The sequence below is a fragment of the Mirounga angustirostris genome, unplaced genomic scaffold (genome assembly GCF_029215605.1).
Source record: "Mirounga angustirostris isolate CCGP_5_RB_7025 unplaced genomic scaffold, mMirAng1.0.hap1 SCAF_1, whole genome shotgun sequence".
In the NCBI taxonomy this organism is placed as follows: Eukaryota; Metazoa; Chordata; class Mammalia; order Carnivora; family Phocidae; genus Mirounga; species Mirounga angustirostris.
The window spans coordinates 154,787,398-154,807,355 of record NW_026991709.1 but is presented as its reverse complement, the minus strand read 5'-3'; the positions used below and the strand labels follow the sequence as shown (position 1 = coordinate 154,807,355).

The 19,958-nt window shown below is 40.5% G+C and overlaps 1 protein-coding gene and 1 pseudogene across 6 annotated transcripts in view; one reads left to right on the top strand and one right to left on the bottom strand.

The window, feature by feature from the left end:
* Window positions 1-19,958, top strand: part of ANO10 (anoctamin 10) — a 222,680-nt gene that overhangs the window by 104,552 nt on the left and 98,170 nt on the right. The gene's annotated exons all lie outside the window — the stretch shown is intronic.
* On the bottom strand, window positions 17,785-18,519 carry LOC123863983 (MICOS complex subunit MIC26-like; annotated as a pseudogene). The gene has a single exon (XR_006795691.2). The product of XR_006795691.2 is annotated as an MICOS complex subunit MIC26-like (transcript).

The window sequence follows — 19,958 nt, the reverse complement described above, 5'->3', positions numbered from 1 at the left end:
TGAGAAGGCTTCCCAGGGAGAGTGACACTGAGTCAGGACCTGGAGTCAGCCCCTGCGGTGGGCCTGGGCCCCGGGGTGTTCAAGAAGAGGGAGGAGGCTCACGGCACCGCACTGGAGTGAGCAAGGGAAAGGGGAGATGAGTCCGACATACAAGAGGGGGAATGGGAAGGCAGCTCGCTACGGGCTTTTTGGGGCATGGGCATGGGATGTGGGAGTCACTGGAGGTTCTGAGCAGAGGAGGGTGGTCGAAAGTACATGGTAGTGGGGCCACTCTGGCTGCTGTGGTGACACACACTGGAGGGGATGGGGCAGAAAGAGCAGCTGAGAGGCCACAGCAGTGATCTGGGACAGTGGTGGCAGTGTCCTCCACCAGGCCAGTAAGTGTGGAGGCAGTAGGAGGGGTTGGGTTCTGAGTATATTCTCAAGGCAGAATCAGAAGGATTTGATGATAGGTTGCAGGTAGGATGGGACAAAAGCGGGCCATCAAGGATGATGGAGCCATTATTTCTGAGATAAGGATATCATAAATGAGTTGTGGCAAGTAAGGTCTACTAGATAATAGTGTAAGAGCATTAGATCTTCTTAAGAAGTTGATGATTAGCAAGCATACACAAAGTGTAATAAAGTATGCTCATTTTCTTTTTTTTTTTTTTTAAGGTTTTATTTATTTGACCGAGAGAAAGACAGCCAGAGAGGGAACACAAGCAGGGGGAGTGGGAGAGGGAGAAGCAGGCTTCACGCAGAGCAGGGAGCCTGATGCGGGGCTCCGATCCCAGGACCCTGGGATCATGACCTGAGCCGAAGGCAGACGCTTAACGACTGAGCCACCCAGGCGCCCCAAATATGCTCATTTTCAATTGTAGTTTTACAGGAACACTATATCTTAAACATATTCATCATAAAAATTTTTGGATGGAATTTTTTTTTAATTATTTACATCTTAAAATCTTTACCTTTTTTAGCTCTTCCTGAGAGACAAGGTACACCTATATGTGCTGCACATTGAAATGTAAAATTCATTTGTTCTGCAAGTTCTTTTATCCCTTATTTTGCATACTCATAATATCCTGACCCTCTGGGGGAAGAAGAAAGGTATGACCTCTGCCCTGAGGCACCATACTATTTTGTTAAATGTAAATCAAAGATGTGAAAACTGCAGAATAGTGACCAGATTGAAACAAAGTCCACTGGCTGACAGCTTTGGCTTCTTGACATACTCCTCTGGAATATCTGTCACAAAATAACAGTGTTTTAGTTCTACGATCTGAAAGATGGCATGAAAAGAGCATGTGAAGATGTTGTGATACCTCACCCTGATGAGTAAGAAAGCCAGTCTGAGGTTTTGAAGAACACCTCAGATAAAGGGTTTTGACGTAGCATAATTTGGGGCTTCACTGGAACCTGGGTAAAGCCCTCGGGATGATGACATCTTATGAAAACCACATGCCCTTCAGTCAGTCCACGAGTGAAATCTGTCAAGGGAATCAAGCCTGGAGGCAGTCCCTAGGCTCAGCAGGGAAAATGCTCTTATAATTAAAGAAACTTTAATTTGAATCTGATTTCCCCATAGCAAAAGCAGTGTGAGAGAGAATTTTATTCTGACCAGGGATCCAATGTTCAACATTTTGTAGAAATTACCAGGCACATTGGATTTAACTGTATTTATTTTCAACTATACATGGCGTGCTAGTCAGAATACAACTTAGACAGTATTAAGAAATGCAATTTGCAGTCATGGAATTGTATTTACGCTGACACCATCTCCTGTACCAGAAAGCTGCTTTTGTTTTCCTTTATCCTCAGTTTTACTAGAGCAGATCAGAGAAACTGCTGTTGTACTTGAGAATTCAGAAGAATTTCATCGGATTTTCAAACCATCTTTGAAAGAGACTTTGGACTAGGTAATTTTTTGAGAAACTGACTCAAGAATGATGTTCTGAAAAGACTGTCTCCTGTAAACGAAGTGAGCCAACCTTTTAAATACCTCCCTTCGAAATGGCAGAAAAAATAGACCATCACAGCCATAGCGCTAATCACTGAGGTAGCAATTACGCGTCCCATCTGCTTCATAATTGTTATTTACACTTCTTAGTGGAGGTGTAGTTCATGCTTTTTGTTTGGTTCCTCTGCCTTTGGCCTTTTCGTTTGTTTGTATTGATTGTGCTCACCTGGAGCTCCCAGCACTTTATTGCACCATGATGTAGCAAGACCCAGAGCTTCAGTGCAAACCATACTCGGGGTTGCTACGCAGTAAAAAAATTCCTTCCTTCTCAGCTGTGACACCGCCTCACTAGAGTGCAGTGTTTAGTAGGATGCGTTACTGGGCAGCATTGAAAAATTCAGTCAGAGCAGCCTCAGGGGCCTGCAGAGTTCAGCTGGGATTGGCCTCGAGTCTGTTAGAAACTAGTCCTTTTTAATTTCTTCAGAGACGATTGTGTAGCCACCTGAGAAAATGAACTCTTTTTTTTTTCATATTTTTATTTAAGTTGTAGGTAGTTATTATACAGTGTACTGTTGGTTTCCGGAGTAGAATTTAGTGCCTCATCAGTTGCATACAACACCCAGTGCTTATCACCACAAGTGCCCTCCTGAATGCCCATCACTCAGTGGCCCCGTCCACCCCCCCCAGCAACCCTGTTTGAACTTTTTTAATGTTGTGGTCGCAGCTCATTTCCCTTGGCCTAATGCCAGTCTTTTTTCCCCAGTCTCCCTGCATCACGTGGCCTAGCTCAGTCTGTCCCCATCCCATCACTCCCTGCTGCTTACATTGACCTTGAAGGGGCAGAGAAACTTGTTGTGTGACTTGGGAGCCATCACATTTGATCTCTGGGCTTACCCCTCTCCTCATCTACTGGGATGAAATTTGTGGTGCACTATTTGTAAGATGTGGATTTCCCCACAGGAAAAGGACTGGATGATACAAAAAAATAAAAATAAATGATCAAAAAAAAAAAAAAAGTAGAAACTTCCTCTAGTATCTGAGGGTATTTAAACCACTAGAGGGAGCTCACATTGTTCTGATTTCTAAACTGTAATGTTTTAACAGCTCGATTTTATTGGCTGTAGAAAAGGTTACCATCCACCAATGATTTACGCATGCATAGTTTCAGTGATCTCCATCTGTTTGCTTTTAAGTTGGAAATGGGAGACCACCAGGTCCAGACCATTGTCTACATGGGTGATCTTGTACTCCATGTCACAGAACGTGGTGTGAGCCAAGTGATTGAGCAAGGACCTTGCTATGGCTCCAGAGTCCCAGACTTCCCCCCACCCCGCCACTTCACTTCCCCTCTCACCCCCTTCCTCCCAATAACCCCTGCAGGTTTAGTCCCATTCAGCAGAATGTCAGTCATGTTATGCTGGGCTCTGGGCAGTTGTGAATAATACAGCTGTCCTTCTTATTCAGGTAAGACTCTCAGGCTCATGAGCACCCAGGTAGCGTGTGTTATGGCCACTTTCCACCTTTCTTCCCTTGGCCTCCGCCTGGGGGACTGTGTCCCAGTGATTTCTCCGGTCCCTTCACCCCTTCAGATTCTCCAGGTTTCCTGTCTTTCCATTAATTGAGTTCTCTTAGTGTTTTATTGTCTGCGGGTGGCCTTGTGCATAGAAAGGATTACTCAAAATTACTTGCTTTTTAATATACAGGTAATTAAAACTGTGAATATGAAAAAACAGTGTTTCTTATGCTCAACTTATAAAGCTTTGTTTTATTTGTAAATCTAGTAAATTTTACATGAAAATCACAATCGCTTTCATGTATATTCTGAATAATATTCAGTAAACTTATAAACAAACACATTAGGATTCCTTAAACTATTAACTGCCACACAAAATTAGTTAATTAAGTTAAACTTTATTTGCAGACTTTATCTGACTCAAACACGTCAAGCTTGGCAAAGCACAAGCGAACTTCTCTGAGCAATAAGCAACTCAGATCAAATACATCTAACTCATAAAAGTAGGTTAGAGTCTTAAGCATTTCAAACATGTTAAAAGAAAGCACAAAATAGCTCAATGACTTTTAGAAAATGTTGTTGTGACCTTATGATAGGATGTATCCAAAGTTGTTTATATTCACTTCTTCACCCCAGGGCTCCCCATCCACCCAGAGGGGACAGAATTAGTCTCAGACCCACACAGAGCTGAGGTTAGGGACTTGACAAGGCTGGGCCAAGGCAAGGACTGGGACTGTTTCCAGTATTTCTACCAATGCCACAGTTTATTGAGCCCATTTGATAGGAATGGCTTTATAGTAGTAAGGCTTTTTAAAAAAAACATTCGGAACTTATGATAGCCTGGATACGACTGATTTTGTTACTGAGAAATTTGGGTTAATTCAGTTCTTTACCCACCACCCTCCCCAGTCTTCCTGCAGACCTTTTACAGGATGCTTCCCCTTTTATTGGTTTCTTTGGCCACCATTCTAGACTGACCTATGAGAAGTCAAGTAGACTGGAAGCTTATCCGGCCTTTGTAAACCTTCATAGATTACCCCAGCCCAATGTAGAATGCATACATGGATAAAGCTAAAATATATATTGGGATCATTTCTGTAATGGGTGTATTTGCGTGTGTGTGTGTGTGCATGCACATGCGTGCACCTGTGCACACACACATCTTAACTAATGCATCTTTTCAGGGTTTAAAAGACAAATCCTGTCCTCAGGTTACATTCAAGGGTGATTTTACTACCAGTATCTGTAGAGTTATAGTCTAGGATGAAAGCTTAATACATCACACCACCGCATTTCACTGATTCTAAGGGCACGTTGTCTCACTTGGACACCTCTGAAGGTAACTGCATTTTATAGCGGCTGCCATGTTATCATTGGCATTGCCAGTGCTTGGGCAAATGGAACGTTTCTCCTGGTAGCATGATTCGGCAACTGCAGCTCCTCCTAGTTTCAGCCAAGAAGCTGTTAAGCACTCTTTGAAAAAGGGAGAATGAGCCCTGGGTGGTGCAGAAAACCTCTCACTGACTCCTTCTGATAAGATCAGGTAAGGAGCAGCATTGAAACTTGCAAGTGGGTGTCAGCTGCTTGGAGGGGTGGCCTGGGTGCATGGCGAAGCACTCCTTTTACCGCTGCTGCATCCCCTACACTGTTGGGCTGCCCTCAGAGGCTCTCTACTGAAACCCTGAGCACACTTGACTCTGAGACGAGGCTTGACTCCGAAGTGTTGGACTTGGAATGTGGGGGCAGAAAATGAGTATGTTAACTGGTATTGTGCTTTGTTTTCTTATATGTAGCCTAAGAGTGATGATTTTAAAAATCTTTCTGAAGGAGTTTTTTAGAAGCCCCATCAAACTGGGATCCTAGGTGATGAGAACACATCGTGTAAGATTGGGTGCAATGAGGTAACAGCAGGAAGTGGGTTTTTGCCTCCTGTTTCTCACCTCTTCCTCTCCCAACACCCCATTCTTTTGCACCGCTGCTGACTCTAGCTTCTGCCCCTTGCCAATGCCCCCTTCCTCTGGTCAGTGGCCTTCCCGTCTGTCTGCTGAAACCCTACACTTCCTCTGCCAAACCCTCCTTGGTAAATGCTTCCCCATCTAGAGCATTTCTTTATATTCAGGGTCCTTCTGTGGAGGTATAGAACTTGAGCCACACTTGACTATCTGTTACTATGGAGATGTTTTGTGTTTGCTTCACGCCTGGATTCCACACCTTTAATAGACTGTAAGTTCCTTGTGATAGGGTCTGTGTCTACTGTGTTCCTGTCATGTTACCCATAATGCCAGCATTGCCATGTACTCACTTAATAAATACTTGTTGGTTTTAGCTGGGCTCTAAATTTTACTAGACGTCTGAAATATAAAAACTTTTTTTTAAGTCTTTTATTTATTTATTTTTGAGAGAGAAGGAGGGTGCGGGGGAGGAGTAGAGGGTGAAGGATAGAGAGAATGTTAAGATCAATACGGGGCTCGCTCTCACAACCCTGAGATCACGACCTGAACTGAAATCAAGGGTCAGACACTTAACTGACTGAGCCACCCAGGGGCCCCAGAAATATAGAAACATTTTGAGAAAAACAGGGGCAAATGCTTCAGATGGTCCCTCTCCAGTGATTTCTCTTCATGAGCTCTGGGACTCTGGTGAAGAAGGCTGCAGGTGATCCCCTAATTTTGCCTAGGATGTGATTTTTTGCTTCTTGCTCAGTATTCACCACCACCTTAAGTTACTCAGGTCTAGGAGCACACTCCAACGCCCCAACCACCACGGCCTCAAGACTGTTGCATTGCAAAACCGTTTGATGGTGAGAACACAGACATGCCCAGTAGCCTCCCAGGAAGTGGGAGGGACAAACAGCCCCCTGCTCCACCTGCCCACAGCCAGACAGCAAGCCCCATCAGTCCTTGGGGCCTTATCCTGCTGCACGTACGCCCCTCCCAGCACAGAACAAGGATTCAGTACTTCATGCCTTAGAAAAAATATATGAGTAGAGCAATTCTATGTTACTTCATTCTTTAAAATAATTACCACATTGTTAATGACTTGATTCACAGCTGAGAATTTATTCTGATAGGGACAAAATAAGTGAGTCATTCCATATAAGAAGTACAGAGATGAAGCAACAAAATTGGAAATTAAACATCAACATTAAGATATGTACCATGAATGTCACTTTAGGGTTGTCTAATTTCATGTTTAGATTAGCTCAATTTGTATTGCTGTTTTCCTTCTCTCTTTGAATATATCATAAAAGCAATATCAAAAATACTATATTTGAGGGGGGCCTGGGTGGCTCAGTCAATCAAGTGTCCAACTCTTGATTTCAGCTCAGGTCTTGATCTCAGGGTCATGAGTTCAAGCCCTTGTGTTGGACTCCACGCTGGGCATGCAGCCTACTTAAAAAAAATAGATAGGAAGATAGATAGATAGATAGATAGATAATAGATAGAGATAGAGCATTGGGGTAAATGCTACAGTTCTACCAATGAACTAGCTATAGGGGGTCTCTGCCCAAATAACAGGTGCATCAAGGGTCCGTGGGGGGCAGAGGGTGTGTGGGAAGTGGTAGGGTCACAGAGAGTCCGAAGGGTGACATCTCCCCCAGTTCTAGGCCTCCCCCTGCTGGGGGGGACAGGAGCCTGAAAGAGAGGCCCTTCTTTTCTTGGATCAGAAAAAGAGCAACTCTTGTTTGGATTGCTTGGTGTCCATTTACATTTACGTTTACATTAAACATTTAATTCACTTGGAAATTATTTTTGTTTTTGAGGTAGGAGTCCAACTTTGTATTTCCCAAAGGAATAGCCATTTATATTCATACCATTTATTAAATAAGCCATCTTTTCTAGCAACCTGAAATCTTTACCACATATGTTTTATGATTCTCTATTTTATTTCACTGACCTTCCTGTCTTTTTTCAAGCCAATCCATGTTGTTTTAATTATAGTTGTTAGGGTTTTAGTATTTTGTATGGCAATTTTTTTCCCTAAAATTTTCCCTCCTACATTTTTTTCCCTAAAAATTTACTAATTCTCATACATTTATTTTTCCTTCTGAACTTTAAAATTACTCAGTTCAATTTTAACAATCCATTGGGTTCTGATTGAAAGTGTGTTAAATTTATATATGAATTTTGGAAAGATTAATACTTTGTGATAGTTTGCCCATCTAAGAATGCTGTATTTAGGGTCTCTTTATCAATGTCTTGTTACATATCCTTTGATAAAAATTTATGGTTTTCTTCATATAAGCTCTGTACCTTTCTTGTTTTTCTTTAGTAATTCATTGCTTTTATTTCTCTCATGAATAATATTTTTTTTCTAATCATCCATTTCTAACTACTTATTACGAGCATAAAGAAGAGCTTTTTTTAAAAAATAGTTATATCCAACAACTACTAAGCTCTCTTATTAGTTATAATTGGTTGTTACTTGTTTCTTGGGTTTATACTCATAGCTGTAATATAGATCATGGTTTTTCTTCTCTGCCAATACTTATACCATTTATTTGTGTCTTCTATTATTGCATTAGCTAGGGCCTCCAAAACAACATTGACTATAAACATCTTTAGTCTTGACTTAAATAGTAATGGCCTTAGTATTGCACTGTTGAATAGGTTGTTTTAAGTTTATAGTAAATGGCTTTGATCTTATTCTATTTTAGGTAGTTGTTTGTTTGCTTATTTTAATTAGGAATGACTATTGAATTTTATCAAGTGTTTTTTAGTCTCTATGCTTTCTTGATAGGGTTTTTATTTTTTCACTTTTTAAAAATGTAAATGTAATAAATTATGCTGGTAGCTTTCCAAATGGTGAGCCATCTCAACAGTCCTGAAATAAGCCATGCTTGGTCATGATATATTATTCTGTTAATTCACTGCTGGATTCTACTTGCCAGTACTGTATTTAGAATTTTTGCATCTATATTTATAAGTGAAATTGGTCTCTCGTTTTCTTTATCAAGTTTGGTATTAAATATATTCTAGCTTTTTTTTTTTTTCCAAGATTTATTTATTTGAGAGAACACACGCAGGGGGAGTGGCAGAGGGAGAGGAAGAGATTGCCTAAGCAGATTCCCTGCTAAGTGTGGAGCCTGACATGGGGCTCCATCCCAGGACCCCAAGATCATGACCTGAGCTGAAACCAACAATCAGATGCTCAACCAACTGAGCCACCCAGGCACCCCTATTCTAGCTTCTTAAAATTAATCAGGGGAACTTTCCATCCTTTTCCATAGTCTACATCAGTTTTAGTACAGAGCAAGTATCTGTTCTCTGATGCTGTCTGCTGCCCAGTGTTTGTAAGGTTATGGGGTAACACCAAGATTTTGATCTTTACCATTATGATTTAAAGTATGATCTTGCTGCTTTAAAGGAAGAGCTCTAAAATGCTTTTTCACCCCTCTCTTCAGAACTGCCAGGATTTGGATTATTTTATTTTTTTGCTTGTTATTTTCCTTGTGTTGACATAAAAAGTTGTAGAGTTTCAGTAATTTTTAGTCTGAAGGCTCATTGCAACAGGCAGGAACACTTGGTGGGGAGAGCTGTCCACAGAGTATCAAGGCTTTTGTTGTTGCATAGTTGGAGATCTGAGAAGGTAAAGGGACCTAGATTTAGCAAAAAAAAGAGAACAGGGCTCCTTGTGGAAAGCCTGACTCCAGCCCCAACTCCCTCACACTGGGTGACTATAAGCAAGCCTTCTCTGGGCTACAAGTTGTTTTTGCCTCATCCATGTGTCACATTCATAACTGCCTACTACAGTTGCTGTGACAGAAGAAATAATATCCAAGGACTTCAAGATCCTTAAAGCACTACATTGAGGCAAAGGGTACTTTTACAGGATTATTCTTTTCAGATGATTATAGCAGAAGACCTCATCAATGAAAGGAAAGGGGTTTTTTTTGCCCATGACACAAGGAGTTTCCCTCCTATTTCCTATGAAAGGAAATTTTTATTTGTAAGTGTTTAGGTAGCTGTTGATTTATTGTAAAACAGTCTTTTTTGATCAGGACCGCTACTGACCATGAGCTAATAAAACAGGTTTTAAATTTTTTTAAGTAATCTCAATTTTAAAGATGTTACACTGTACCCCAGTGAGCCAGGCCACGTAACACTTTTAACTTCCTGGTGCCGTTTGCAATATTTATTTAGAGAGTAAATAAAACACTAGGTCATTTATTTTGTAGGTGTCACTACCCTTCCAGCCTTCTTTCTAGTCCTCATAGAGAGAGAAGGACCTTTTTTTCTATGCCCTTTATTTAGCCACCTGGAAATTAGATGCCTTTTTTTTTTTTTTTTGGTAACAAAGTGCCCCTCTAGCACAAAAAAAGAAGAGAAAAATGATTTTCTCTAGCATGTACTCACAGTACCAGCTAACTGAATCACAACATGTTTTGAGTACCTGAAATAAAGTTATTGAAGAGTTCACTTCATCAAACTGTGTACTAATCTCCATAGTAGTGTGATGAAAACGCACTGCAGCCTCCTTTGCCTCCTGCGTCTCCAGTGGTCACCCTGAAGAGTGCATAATCACCCTGAAGGATCCGCTCATAGCAGGCCCCTACTCAGCGGCACACTAAGTTGCACACAAAGAAGGTCCACATTCTTAATGTGTCGTGCACCCTGCGGGAGAGTACAGCCCCCACCTCTAGTCATTCATGGACAGTATCGACTGATGAATCCATGGAGCAGGGTGAGGTGCTGGGGCTGATTTTAGTCATTTGTGTTTAGCTCATGGTTGGGAGTAAGGCCAAGTGTTGAGCGGTGCCCCAGGGTGCATCAGCACGAGCGGTTACCCAGAAGGTCGTTACAGAAGTGTGGCTCCCTTGGGGAAATTGCCATCTTACAATGCAAATGAAAAGAACAAAACATGCCACCCGAAGGAAAAATTGCCAGATTCCCCAACTACTATAAAAATATACAGTTACTAAACTTTTCTGAGGAAAAGGTCTTGGGTCTGGAAGCAGATCTTTTTTATTCTGGGTAAAGTCACTTAGGAAATCATTCTTTCCACAACAATGAGCAAAGGCAAAGAGGGAAATGAGATATTTTTCTAAAGGAACGATCGTCTTGTTGGATTTCTGCTTTGGGGCATTTGATGGTGATCACTCATCAGGGCCCAGAGCACAGGAAGCTAATAGTATATAATCATTTGTTCCAAGAGAAGATATAATTAAGTAATTCTTAAACATGACCAAAAATTGAATCTCTTATGAGACAAATTCAATAAGCAGTCTCTTTCTCTAACATTGATGTCCTAATTATTGGATTGCCTGCCCATTACTTGTTTCTCCTGGGAAGTGCCCCCCCACCCCCCGCAGCCCCCGTCCCTGACTGCAGCTGTGCCCCCACCCTGTCATGTTCCCTGCCCAGTGGCGAGCGTGGGAGCATCCAACTTAGGCTCCACCATGCGACCCTTCCTTGGAGGGTTTGGGATTGCTCCCCAGGGCAGCCTGTGTCGGTCTAGCTGCTCTCCTGCAGAGGGGAGTTGTGCGCTCAGCAGCTGTTGTTCCTGGCCCTTTTGCCACATGGTTTGGGAAGCAGAGAGAACCCCTCAGAAGATAGAGAGCTGCCAGAAGTGGAACTCAGAAAGGAAGAGGCTTCAGGGGCCTTGGCGGGTGAGCCTGTTCATCTGAGTGTGTCCTGTGTCCTTCTGGAGGGCATGGCTGTACTGGGAGCCGTTCCGGGAGCAGAGGTGTTCAGGGGCTTCCAACCCTGAAATCCCATGGTTCTCTAAAGGCAGAGATTAGGTATCACTCTTAGTACTTGACTATAATTTAGAAACTGGATTTTACAAATTTTTCTGCTTATAGTTGACCAAGCATATTCAGTTTCCTTTTTAAATTATATTTTATTTTTTGAAAGTAATACATATTCATAATTTTATAGCCAAATATTCCTTTAAGACTAATAACAAAGTAATAGGTCACAGCCCTTTTCTAATTTCCTGGAGTCAGTGACTCAATATTTTAGCCCTTTCTTCTGCTCATTACCTCTACATTCCTAAATAATATGTTTTTCAGTTCTGTTGACTCCCTACTCTGTGATATGAATGTTTTTACACCCACCATACACTGTTCCTCTATCCCCCTAATGTTGTTTTACATCACAACTTTTGGTCAAATTCATCCTTGATGATTCTATTATTTTGAAACTTATCCACAGATTAACATGTAGTGTGCCATGATTATATTTCCTTAAATATAATTGAGTTGATAATTGTCTTATTTTTTATTTGCTTCATTTTCTACGTACCTGTTATTGATTCTGGAACGTACTGTGCTTAAACACATCAGATTAACTTATCAGTGTTATGTTTTGTTGTTTTCCATGAGAACTTATTCCTGGAATCTGAGTTGTCCTATTTCAATCTGGGCAGGTTACTCGTCTTCATTTCCAACTTCTTGGGAATTTGCTTTGCTTTGTTCCCTGTACCCTTTTGTAGTCCCCTTCCTTGTTTTGGCAGGTGCATGAGAGAAATTTTGGAATTGTGTGTGAAAACATCTTCATTCTCATTTTCCCTCCAAATTTGGAAGGCATTGCTTAGTTGCCTCCAGCATTGCTGTTGAGAGGCTGATGCCAATCTGATCCCTAGTCTTTCATATGTGACCTCATTCTCTCTAGAAGTTTTCAGAGTCTTCTCTTTATCCCCGATATTTTGAAATTTCATAGTGATATTCTTTTGTGGTTTGGTGTTTTTTTTTTTTTTCTTTCCCAACAGTTGAACATGACACTTGCGAACTCCTGTTCTTCATTTCTGTGAAATGTCGTGAATTATTTTTTTGAAAACGATCATTTCCACATCTCCTGTCTTCTCTGTTTCTGGGCTTCTGTTGCATTATCCAGACTTACCATTTGTTATGTACCCCCCTGCCCCAGCCTTCACCATTGTGTCTCCTTGTTCTGTTTGTTTTGCTCTGTGTTTGTTTTTGTCTATTTGAGAAGCCTTCCTCAACTATATTTTCTAATTGTTCTGTTGAATTTATTTCTATCATATGTTTAGTATCCAAGAGCTCCTCTTTGTTCTCTGAATGGTCTCACCTCCTTTTAAAGATAGTATTCTGTACTCTGTTTCATGAATGCAGCCTCACATCTCTGCAGTTGTCTTCCCTTCCCTGCCTTGTCGGGCTCTGCCTGAGTCCCCTGTCAGGTGAGGGCATGTGCCTAGGTGCCGCCTGTCTCTCGAGGGGCAGGGAGTCGGCCCAGAAGCCCCTCCAGGCCTTGAAGCCCAGCCTTCTGAGCTCCAAGCCTTCTGGGCACTATGGGCTGGCCTTGTGGTGACATTTGGGAGGAGGTGAGAGCAGAAATAAGGTCGTCCAATTGTTCTAGAGGCCTCTCATACCTCAGAGTTGCATTTTGATTTTAACCATGTGGTAATTAACTTTTATCCTCCTTAGTCTGTTCAATACTGATGACTTAGAAATGCCTGCAGCTGTAAACTGGCTTTTTTCTTTCTCGTCCATTCTTTATTTCTTTTAAAGCTCTCTTCAGGGCAAACATACCAGTCACATTTCAATAAAAGTGGTTACTTCTCTGGTTTTTTTCTTATCTTTAAGTTCTAGAAGTTTGATGATTTTTTGGTACATTATTGAATTTTGGATTGCCGGCTTCTGTATTATTTCATTTAAATTTAATATTTATTTTTTATTTCTTCTTTTACCTACTTGAAGAAAGTAACAATGAAATTAAAATGCAAATAGGATAATGAGGTTAAGAAACTTTTAGAGAATATCTGGAATAAAAGGGACAGTATGTTCTTATCCACCCTCATGAGATGAGATACTTAATCTTGTGCTTAAGTTGTCCTGTCAGCTGTAGTAAAAAAGGAAAGGTAGTAAATCTTCTGTTATTAAAAAAGGAAGCATAAACCAAGAAACAGACTCTTAACTATGGAGAACAATGATAGTTACCAGAAGGGAGGTGGGGGTGGGTGGGTGAAATAGGTGATGGGGATTAAGGAGTGCACTTGTGATGAGCACTGGGTGATGTATAGAAGTGTTGAATCACTAAATTTGACACTAAATCACTATATGTTAACTATACTGGAATTAAAATAAAAACGTTAAAAAAAAGAAGCATAAAAATTCTTCAGAGAAAATTGAACTCAAAGATGACCTTACATAATTCCTTGATTAGCAAACCTTGATTTGCATAATGATCAATGTCCTCGAGGATAGTTTTAGAAAATGTGTATGGTATTACATTCAGATGATTCAATACGATTTCTAAAGTGCCTTAACTTAGAGGCATTTCCTCAGGGGGCTGTGAAAATATTACTTAGGCACTTGGTTTTGCTTTTAGGTGCTCTCACCTTAAAATAGAGACAGAATTTGGGAGTCTAATAACTTATTTGATTTTTCAAGCTTTTGCCAAATGGTAGATCAGAGTCAATTTATTTTTGAATTATCTGCCACATATGCATGGTGCAAGTATTTCACAGTGTTTAAAATGAGAAAAATTGTATCAACTATGAACACAACATAGAGGTGAGAGTTAAACTTTTATTGAATTAATTACTTTTGCCCGAACACTTCTCCCCAGGTAGACAGCCAGCCTGCGTTATCACAGGTATAAGCCATCAGAGTAAACAGAGCTACTAATAGGTAGCAACTGTCGCTCAGTTTCATCACCTGTGAGATGGGGCCATAGTTCCTACCTCCTGGGATTGCTGTGAATTAATACCCTTTTAGAGGAGGACCTGGTACGTGGTAAGTACTGTATTAAAGCATAGCATAAGAAGCAGGACTGCTTCCCCAGAGACTGGCTGTGGTAAAATAGTTTCAGGACACTCGCGCCCTGGCCCACCATGTGTGCCTGTGTTATGCGGCTTGGCCGTCTTCTGCCAAAGTCCAAAGGTTCTGAGTGTGAATGATAACCTCTTTTTCTGCTCATAACCAGCAGCAACCTTCTGTGCTAAGATTATACTTTGTCCAAGCAGGGAGGCCATGTCCACTCACCTTCCTGGGAGCCATTGTGCATTGATCACACCCAAGGTTCATCTGACAGTAAAGGGAGGTGTAAGGACATCTGAGATGGGGGTCCAGGATCTGAGGAAGTATATGAGCTCTGGATCTGTGTCAAGATTATTTTCTTTGATTCATAAATGGTTTTTATGTATGATTATTTTTTAAGTGTTAAATCAATAATATATCTTTACATAAAACCCATTTATGAATCATTATTTGTTAAAAAAAAAAAAAGAAGAAAGCAGGAAGGGAAAAATGAAGGGGGGGAGTCGGAGGGGGAGAAAAACCATGAGGGACGATGGACTCTGAAAAACAAACTGAGGGTTCTAGAGGGGAGGGGGGTGGGAGGATGGGTTAGCCTAGTGATAGGTATTAAAGAGGGTACGTTCTGCATGGAGCACTGGGTGTTATACACAAACAATGAATCATGGAATACTACATCAAAAACTAATGATGTAATATATGGTGATTAACATAACATAATAAAAAAAATAACCATCAACTCTTAACTGTTTTCTTAACATGATGAACTGGAGGTTAACAGTGGGTGGGTCATGTCTTGTTTCATTTTTATCCCTGCGTCCTAGGACAGTACCTAGCATATGGTAGATGCTCAATAAATCTTTGTTGAATGAACATTTCATGAATTATTTTCATATTCATAAATAAAAAGGAAAATATACTATATCTTTTTTATATATCTAGACAACTCTTATCCAATGTAACACTTTTGATATGCTAGCTTTCTTGCCAGTTTATAAGACTATATCTCCTCAATGTCATGTAATAGGCCAAATTTTAATTTGATGAATAATAAAGGACCTCTCTATTTGTAGACCAGCAGATAAATAACAGGGCTTGTTTCTAGGCAGAGCACTGTAGGATGGGGACAGGAGGCAGGTCAGGAATGGATGGAAGATCTACTTTTCAGTGTACCCTTTGTCTAATTTTTTCTAATCATGTCTACATATTACTTCTCAAATTAGCAAAAAAAATCTGACCCATGCTAAAAGGAAAAAGGTACTATTATTTGTGCCTTAACATGAAGAGAACATACCCATCCTGCTAATTAGGTGAATAGTTGGGCAACAATTGCAGCTAACCTTCCAGGGCATACCCAGTAGTTGTGGGGACTAGAAGTCTTTTCAAGAAGTTTTTGTTTGTTTGTTTGTTTTTAGAGAGAGAGAGTGAGAGAGCAGGGTAGGGGGAGCAGAGGGAGAGAGAGAATCTTGAGCATGCCCCATGCCCAGCGTGGAGCCCAACACGGGGGACCGACACTCGATCCCAGGACCCTGAGATCATGACCTGAGCCGAAATCAAGAGTTGGACGCTTAACAGCCTGAGCCACCCAGGCGCCCCTTGAAGAAGATTTTTTTAATAGGTTGTTCACTCAATTGGGTATTATAACATAGTGGAGCCCTTGGCTTTTCTCTGGGAAAAGCCCCCAAATCTGCCTACTCTAGAGATTGGCCTCTGTCAAATAGACCAGGGAAATCACTTATCAATCATAAATCATACCATGATTTATTTCTTCTTCCAAAATCCATACTGTGGTCACCCATGAATTCAGATCTAGACTTGTTTTAACAGTTAATTTTAAGTTATTTCATTATTTTAGTGCTTATTACCAGTGCAGCTTGTTCATACAAAGTTCCACAAAGTGCTCTAACTCAAGATTTTCTGAGAAGATGATAAAGTAAGGGGAGAAACTAGCATACATTACAAAGAAAAAGAAAAGTTAGGGGGAAAGTACATCAGTACAGAACCCGGGAGCTCATGGGGAAGTGGTGCCCAATGCAGCCTACAAGGATTGATGAGTTCTATCACCTGATAGAACAGGTGAAAGAAGGAAGGACAGACCAACTTCAGAAAGATACCAAGAACCAACCCATGACTTCCCTTCCTGAGGAAGTTGGTGCAGTGTTATGAGAATTAAGTTTAACAAACGTAGCTGACTGCTACAAACCCTGCTCAGTAGAGAGGCAAGGGCAGGCCCAGGAGAAGTAGGGACCCTTTTCTCCCCAGGATTCAGAAACACTCAGAGACTGGGTATAAGGATATTGCCGTGATAAGCCAAAGCTTAGGGACAACCATCAGGCCTACCAACAATTATTTTACGGAGCTTTCTTTTGTTTCTTTTGGTATTTAATTAGATATGATTAAGTACATGGTAATTGTAGGAAAAATAAATAAACTAAAAGAGAAATCCATCATTCATATCTACTACCCGAGAAAAACACTTATATTATAAAATAACAATGAGTAAACTCTGTATGAAAACATATGAATCTGAAGTAAGTCAGGTAGAATAAATGTGAGATAATGGCCATGAACATTTTTGAAGAAAATAATGCAGTGGTAAGGCTTTGCCCTATCATATCATATAAAGCCATAGTAACTAAAGCATCATGGTACTGGCATCAGAATATATAGATAAATGGAACAGAACAGAAAGTCCAGGGACTATCAGAAATATAAATATACACAAATTTGGTATATGTTATAGGTATTTCCTACTAGTAGAAAAATGATGGATTGGTTGTTGAATGGTGTTGGGACAACTGGCTAGCCATTTAGAGGAAATAGATAAAGGTCAATCCCCTCTTTAAATTATACACTGAATTTAAATTTAGTAAAATTAAGGATATAAACATAAACATGAAAACCACAAAAATATTCAAAAGAATTATAGGTAAATATTTAGCTGACCTTTGGATGGGGAGACCTTTACTATGTGAGTGGCACCAAAGGAAGAAACTGTAAGAAGACTCACAAGTTCTTTAGCTAATGTTGAATGTCAAGTTCAGGACTAAAGGAAGGCGTGTGTCCAACATTAGGTAATTGATTAAAACCTCTTATAATGGTGTACCTTGCCGCCATAAAAATAAAACTGTATATGACTCTTGATTATTGGCAAGATGGCCCCAATAATGAAATGAGAAGTGAACAACTTGTGCATCTGTGTATTAGCATGTATGCATTTCTGTAGAAAAAGGCCTGGCTGGTTGTGATCCACATTTAACAGCGGTAGCTTTTAAGTTAAGATTTGGATAATTTATTTCCTTTTGCTTTTTTTTATGTGTTCTTTCTTTTTTTTCCCTATACATATTTAATCCAGTCTAGTTAAAAACCGAGACGAAAAAGTTCCACAAAATAATTGATTATTGGCGAGAAAACTGAGCTTTAAACTTCCCTTTTGCCTAGATCAAATAGGCTTCTTTTTTTTTTTAATGTGGAATTTTAATTACACACATAAATAGCAACTTGAGAACGAGGAGTTCTAAGGCTAGACATTATCTCTAGGTGTAAGAATTTCCGATTAGTCCACTTGTAGTATGGCATCACCCAAGATAACAAAGAAGCCTAGTATAGTTTGTCCTGAAGAAGAAAGCCAATTTACTATATTCAGTACTGACTTCTCTGCCATTTTTCTGTAGAAATACTGGTTTACTGCATGGAGTTTCCAGTGTTTACCTATAACTGATTTAAATCGGCAGAGCATGGAGCATTCTATTTATTTCCAGGTGAATTCTTCACATTTCCTGGCTTTTGAAAGTTCTCCTTCCACAAATCTTCTATGACTATGTATCCTCGTAAACCCCAGTCATATAATTTCTTCCCACTGACCTGGACAAATACGATGGCTTGTTGTGGATAATAAAGAGAGGTAGCAAGTCCCATGAATCCAGGTGGATACACCAGCTTCTTTATTTTTGAACCTCTAGCCAAAAGAAGTCCAACAATGCCAGCAAAACCAATAACACCAAGTCTTGGAAAAAATCCAGGAGGTACATTTTGGAGATATTCATAGCTGCCTAACCCCCATTGAACCAAGCTCTGCATCCTGGGCTTAGTTTGTGAGTACATTTCCTGACACCAACTTGTATATGGCTCGCAATAACATCAGAGATGTGAAATGCTTTCTTCAAGTGGGGTCCTTGGCTCCTCCACATATTTAGATTGACCCTCAGGGACAGAGTAGAGTGAAAGCTCATTAACCTTCACAGAAGTTTTGTGAGGTGAGTCCTTTTTAGGTGATGCATAGACTTTGAAGGTGAGCAGACTCAGGCTGGCCGGCCCCACAGACCTCTGAATTACCTTGAACATGCTGCTGGCAGAGGTGGCTCTGGCAGGGCTCAAATAGGCTTCTTAAAGGGATCTTTGGGACCATCTATTTTATTGCACGATGACTCCGTTTCATTGGGTGGCAACTTGAATCCACATGACCATAAATGTAAATTTCTTTAAACATAAAAACCAAATGTATACATTCCTTCTAAAATGACTCTAAAAGATTATATTTTAAATGGTGATTTCTCTTATTATAGTTGATATTTGATTTTGTTATACATTCATTCTTTTTAACCAGTCTTTGTTTTGTCTAGTTTCTCTGAATTGAGCAGCAGAGAGTTGTTTTAACATCCAAATTTATTATGGAGAACCAAAATTAGTGAACAAGCCTTTTAATGAAAGCTTTGGTTTGGCCAGTTTAAGCTGTTTATAAATCAAAAATGTAATCAAGGAAAGATTGTTTTAGCTCATTGTCCACCAAGAAGCTTTTAGCTGCCAAGAAAAGGCCTCATTTCTGGAGAAACATTGCCCCTCCTGCTTGGAGTCCTCCAGTGGTTTATTGACTTGGAGAAACAGCATGGTGGTTTCGGATAATCAAGTTTGATGGACTTCTTTGAGCCCACCAGCTTTCTCTTATGAGCCATTGGGTTCACAGTCTCCTAATATGAATAAGGAAGAGATTAGAAAAAAAGAGCTCAAATTTTCTCTGTACTCAAACCTCCCCTGCCCCTTCACCCCGCCCCTTCACCCCTGGCAACCACCTCCTTGCCTACAAGTTTTGCCTTTTCCAGAGTGTCATATAAATGGGATCATATACTTTATAACCTTTTGAGTCTGTTTCTTTCACCTAGAATAACGCATTTGGGATTCATCCATGTAACCGCACTTATTAATAGTCCCTTTGCATTGTGGAGTAGTATGCCAATGTGTGGATGCACCATAGTTTGTCCATTTTTTAGAAGAGGGATATTTTGATTGTTTCCAGTCTTTGCGATTTTGAATACAGCTACTATAAGCATTTGCCCAGTGTTTTGTGTGAATAAAGGTTTTCATTTTACTTGGGTAAAATGGATCGGATTAGGAATAGGATTTTTTGTCATATGTAAAGGGAGTATTTGACATTGTGAGAAACCACCAGTTGTTTTCCATAATGGCTATACCATTTTGAGTTCCCACCAGCAGTGTATGAGAGTTCCAGTTCCCCCACATCCTTGTCAGCACTTGGTGGTGTCAGTTTTTTTGCTTGTTTGTTTAAAATTTTATTTATTTATTTGAGAGAGACAGAGCACGAGAGGGGGAGGGACAGTGGGAGAAGCAGGCTCCCTGCTGAGCAGAGAGCCCAATGTGGGACTCGATCCCAGGACCCTGAGATCATGACCCAAGCCAAAGGCAGACGCCCAACGACTGAGCCACCCAGGCGCCCTGGTGGTATCAGTTTTTGTTCAGTTTAGCTACTCTAGTGGTCGCGTTGTGCT